A 6000-nucleotide genomic window follows, 5' to 3' on the forward strand; every position below is an offset into this window, starting at 1 on the left:
CTCAACTCTTTGATTGGACTTGATTTGATTTATTATTGTCACTTGTACCCAGGTCCAGTGAAAAATTTTGACTTGCGTGTAGAACAAGCCAGTCACACCATACAAAGTGCATAAGGTAATAGAACAGAGCAAAGAATACAATGCACCAGCGAAAAAAAATACAGATAAGGGACACAGTGAGATCAACACAAATTTAAAATTTGAGAGGTCAATTCAGAAGTTTAATAACAGCAGGGAGAAGCTGTTCTTGTATACAAACTTTTATATCTTCTGCCATATGGAAGAGGGAGGAAGAGAGTGTAAGTGGAGCGGGAGAGGTCTTTGAGTATGTTGGTTGCTGCCCCAAGGCAGCAGGGAGAAAAGATGGAGTCAATGGATAGAATGCTGGTTTGCGTGATGGACTGGGTTGTGTTCACGGCTCTGTAGTTTCTGGCGGTCTTGGGAAGAATAGTTGCCAAACCACACCGTGATACGCCAAGACTGAATGCTTCCTATGGTATATCAATAAAAATTCATTTGAGTCCTGTGCATATGCTGAATTTCCATAGCCTTCTAGTGAGATGATGGGCTTGTATTCATTTCCTGCATTAATCTCTTTAAATTTCTAGATTTAATAGAAGTTACCATGAATTTGCACAGACTGGAAATAGATTGTTCAGAAACACCAGCTCTCAGAAACTTTTTTGAATAGATTCAGCCATTCCTATGATGTCATCAGCATTATGGTCCTACGGCCTTATCTGAGCTCTTGTGGCAAGGGAATGGATAATTCAACTCAGTAATTTCGAGGTTAACAGGTTAAGAGAATGTATTAGGTAAATGTCTGAACAAAAATGCCAAACAATATGTGAGAACAGATAAGCTGCTTTTGATTTTTGCCCTTAGAAACTGCCTGAGCACAAATGTCATTATTGGCTTTTTTCAATGTCTTTACTTTGATATCTTTTTTGAATCTTCCTCCTACGTTCTGTCATCATTAAGGTCTCCACTTTTATATCCTCACTAGGACTGCCTTGGTGTAATATTATACATAACCCTAGGTTTCATGTGACCTGACGACTTGAACCCCTTGTCAATACCCCTGACCATCTAGCCCTAGAGTTTATGGTGACATTTTCATGCCGTTTGCCTTAACTCTCACTCTGGGTGTCACAAGAAATAGATGTATACGTTATTGGATGGCTGATATGGTGTCTATAAGTATCACAATCTGAAATATTTTCAACTCACTGCACTTTTAACTTTGAAACAAGAAACAGGGTGTTGCCAGTGAGAATTTAAAAGGATCCTCTACCCATTGCTTTAAATTGCTAGGCAGGTGTTTTAAGAAAAGTAGAATCTACTAGTCCAATTGCAATAGCGTCCGTTGTTGACATTTTCCAAAAGCTTTCATTATGTAATTATGAATCTGGATGTGAGTTTGCTTGCTGAGCTGGAAGGTTAGTTTTCAGACATTTCGTCACTTTTTTTATTTGAAAAAATATACTTTATTTGTAGAATGCACAAAAAAAATAAACATTTATACACCGAACCAGTCATGCAAGCCGCTCCGGGTTACCCGGGGGTATATACACCAACTAAAGGCAAAAACAAAACAAAGAAGATAAAAAACAAAGCAAAGGAAATACCCCGGCAGTTGTCTCCCCGCACAGTCCCCGTTGGCCCCCGTTGCGGGGAAGTGGGCCACCTCTATAGGGCACACCCACAGCGGGGGACCACCTACGCCCAGGTCACCGGCAGGGGCAATGCGGGCCAAGCCCCCCCCCCCCGGAGGTGAAGAAGGCACCAGGGCACTGCAAGGACCCCCTAATGTGCAGGACGGCCAGGTCGTGCAGGAGGGCCCAGCCTGGTAGGATAGACCCAAGGCCAGCAAAGCACCCCTGCAGGCTCCGCTCCCCCCGACAACCCGGAGTCGATGGAGGAGGCGACAGGTGACCCAGGGGAGTGGATGACAGTCCGGAAAGCGAAGAGGAAGGTGCGCCGGCAGGCCCAGGCACCGCAACCATCAGGCAGGAAGAGGCAGCTACAGGGGGGCTATAAGAACTCCTCTGACGAGGGAGATTCAGAGGAGGCCCGCCCAAAGCAGAAGCTAAAGATCTCAAGGGAGAAGGAAAGCAGCACCCCGCTTCCAGGTGACGGAAGGCGTCCTGAGGCTCCCTCCAACACCCAGCCACGCGCTGCTGGCGCCCTGGAGTGACCCCCGGAACTTTCAGGCGGGAAGGAGGAAACAGCGTGTCCCCAGCCTGACCCAGAGCTGGACTCTCCTGCCTCCATACCCCCAACAGGGGGATGCCACCCGGAAGGCAGCATGGATGGTTTCCTGAGCCCAGAGAGCGTCCAGCAGTTAGCCCGGGCAATGGGCATGAAAGGACAGATGGAGGGGCTGGACCTTGGACTTGGGGAGGGTACTGCGGTCACTGCCCACAATGGGGGTATGAGTTGCGAGCATTAATGTGCGCAGCGTCAAGTCAACTGCAAGATGTGTGTCCACGTTGGCCTACCTGACCACCATCAAGGCAGACCTCCTGTTTCTGCAGGAGTGCGGTCCAGCGCCTGGACCTGTGGACCTTCGATCTGGTCGGGGGGTAACGAATGTCGCTCCTCGGGGCTGGCTATTCTGCTGCGGGGGCGCAACTTCACCATCTTTCAAGTTCAGGATGTGGGGGGGGGCGCCTCCTAGTGGCTGATGTCACCTACAGGAACGCTCCCCTGAGGCTGATCAACGTGTACGCCCCAGCGGTACGGAGTGAGCGGTTGGCCGTCCTGCAGCGGCTTCCACCCCTGCTGGCTACGTCCAGGCCAGTCATCCGAGGCGGAGACTTCAACTGCATCATCGATGCAGATGGAAGATCCAGCGTGGGGACAGCGGGTGGGTGGAGTCAACTGGACGTCACGTCCAGAATCCTGATGGGCACGGTGAAGGACGCCAAGCTGCTCGACGACTTCAGCACCCCTGCAGACGGAGCGCAGCGGAGATACACCTGGTCGCAGCCAGACGGGTCTATCCGCTCAAGGATAGACTTCCTGTTTGTGTCACGGGCGTTCTCGGTCAGGTCCACCAGTGTCGAGCTGGTGTTCCTCTCTGACCACTGCCTCCTGCTGGCCAACTGTCACTTACAGGACGACCAGCAGGCCAGCACGGGGATGTGGAAGCTCAACACGACTCTGTTGACCCCAGAGAACGTCAAGGAGCTTAAGAGAGAGTACGCTGGTTGGAGAACTGTGAAACCCTTCTTTGAGTCTCCGGGCGACTGGTTGGAGACGGTGAAGGAGAACATCAAGAGGTTCTTTGTTGTCAAGGGTGTTCAGAAGGCGAGAGAGAGGCGGGGAAAGATGTCACGACTCCAGAAAAGGGTGCAGAACCTGATCCTTCTGCAGTTGATGGGGGTCGATGTCACAGAGGACCTCGGCAAGGTGAGGGGCCAGCAAGCCTCGCTCTTTGCCGTGGAGGCCTCCAGGGTAATCTTCCAGTCCAGGGTCCGCTCCGTGGAGCAGGACGAGATGTGCTCGCGTTTCTTCTTTCAGAAGGTGCACAAAGAGAGCTCTGTGCTTAGCCGGCTGAAGGAGGACGACGGCTTGGTGACGTCTTCTCAGCCCGACATTTTGAGGATCAGCAGGTACTTTTATGCCGGACTGTATGACGCAAAGCACATGCGTCGTTCCTGTCGTCTGTCATGGAGGTCTTAGACGATGGCATGAGGGAGTGGCTGGACCGGCCGATATCCTTGGGGGAGCTGACCAGAGCCCTCAGGTCCCTGGAGAGGAATAAGACTCCCGGGAGCGACGGCTCACCGGTTGAGCTGTATTCCGCTCTGTGGGACCTGGTCAGCCAGGACCTGCTGGAGGTGTACGATAGTGCGTTTCGGGCAGGGGAAATGTGCAAGTCCATGAGGAAGGGCATCATCACCCTCATTTACAAGAGGAAGAGGAAAGAGAAGAAATTAAGAATTGGCGTCCCATTTCTCTATTGAACGTGGACTACAAAATCCTGGTCAAGGTCATAGCCAACCGGGTCAGGTCTGTCCTGGAGTCAGTGATTCACCCTGACCAAACCTGTGCTGTGCCAGGCAGGAAGATCGCTGAGAGCCTCGCACTCATCAGGGATACAATCGCCTACGTGCAGGACAGGCGGGTGGACACCTGCCTCGTCAGCCTGGGCCAGGAGAAGGCCTTCGACAGGGTCTCTCATGCTTACATGAGGGACATTCTCTCCAAATCGGGGTTCGGGGTCCGCAATTGGATCCGGCTGCTCTACACCAACATCGTTAGCGCCATCTCGATCAACGGGTAGGAATCAGACAGTTTTCCCGTCATATCTGGAGTCAGGCAGGGCTGCCCGCTCTCTCCTGCCTTGTTCGTGTGCTGTGTGGAGCCCTTCGCCGCCTCCATCAGGAAGGACGTGAGCCTGAAGGGCGTGACTATCCCAGGGAGCGGAGGCGTTCAGGTCAAGACCTCACTGTACATGGACGATGTCGCCGTCTTCTGCACCAATCGTCGGTCAGTGAGTAGGCTGTTGGACATCTGTGGCAAGTTTGAACGGGCCTCGGGTGCCAAAGTCAATAGGGGTAAGAGCGAGGCCATGTTCTTCGGGAACTGGGATGACCGCTCCTTCATCCCCTTCACCATCAGGACAGACTACCTGAAGGTGCTGGGTGTTTGGTTCGGTGGAGCTGGGGCATGCACTAAGACTTGGGAGGAGCGTATCATCAAACTGAAGCAGAAGCTGGACAGGTGGACGCTCTGGTCCCTCTCCATCGCGGGTAAGAACCTGGTTGTCAGGTGCGAGGGGCTTTCGGTACTGTTGTATGTGGCGCAGGCCTGGCCTATTCCCTGGACCTGCGCCGCTGCGGTCACCCGGGCCACCTTCCACCGAACGCCACCCTTGCGCTGATGGCTACCTTTGTGTGCAGCTGCATCAAGCTGTGCGTCGATCCTCTATACGCAAACACCTAGTGTCACTACTTACTGAGGTTTTACCTGTCCCCGGTGTTGCGAAGGATGGGCCTGGCCTCGTTGCTGCGGAACGCTCCGAGTAATTGCGCTGTCCCGTACCACCTGTCTTTCGTGGAGAAATTTTTGAAGGGAAACACCTTTGACCACAAGGCTGTCAAGCAGTGGTCAGCACATAGTATCCTCGAGGTCCATTGAGAAAAGGAGAGGGTGGATCCCGTCATGTGGTTCCCCAAGCAGACTGCCGTTTGGCAGTCGTTTGGCAGAATGCCCCATCGCCAGAACTTTCAAACAAGCACAAGGACATTGCTTGGCTGGTGGTGAGAGGGGCTCTGCCAGTGAAATCCTTTATGTACGCCTGGAATCTCTGCGCCACTGCACACTGCCCTCGAGGCGGCTGCGGGGGGGAGACGAGACTGTTGATCACCTCCTTCTGGAGTGTGCCTATGCGCAGGAGGTCTGGAGGGGGTTGCAGTGGTATTTGTCGAGGTTCGTCCCGAGCAGCTCCGTGACACTGGACTCTGTGCTCTACGGGCTGTTTCCCGGGACGCACACCGAGACCAACATCAACTGTGCCTGGAGGTCCATCAATGCAGTGAAAGATGCTCTTTGGTCTGCCCGCAACTTGCTGGCCTGCCAGCTGAAAGAACTGACCCCGAACGAGTGTTGCAGACTGGCGCACTCCAAGGTCCAGGACTACGTGCTGAGGGATGCGCTAAAGCTTGGGGCAGCCGCTGCCAAGGCGCGGTGGGGAAAGACCACCATATGAAACCCCTCGTCCAGAATAGAAAAAAGGGCCCTATCTGGTAAATGGCCCCAGCTGGCGCCTTCCCCAACTGGTCAGGGGGCCTACGGGGACTGTGCGGGGAGACGACTGCCGGGGTATTTTCTTTGCTTTGTTTTTTTTTCTTTGTTTTGTTTTTGCCTTTAGTTGGTGTATATACTCCCTGGGTAACCTGAAGCAGCTTGCATGACTGGGTTGGTGTATAAATTTTTTTTTTGTACATTCTATGAATAAAGTATGCTTTTTCAAATAAAAAAAAGTGACGA

This window comes from Stegostoma tigrinum, chromosome 30 (genome assembly GCF_030684315.1).
Source record: "Stegostoma tigrinum isolate sSteTig4 chromosome 30, sSteTig4.hap1, whole genome shotgun sequence".
NCBI classification, from domain to species: Eukaryota; Metazoa; Chordata; class Chondrichthyes; order Orectolobiformes; family Stegostomatidae; genus Stegostoma; species Stegostoma tigrinum.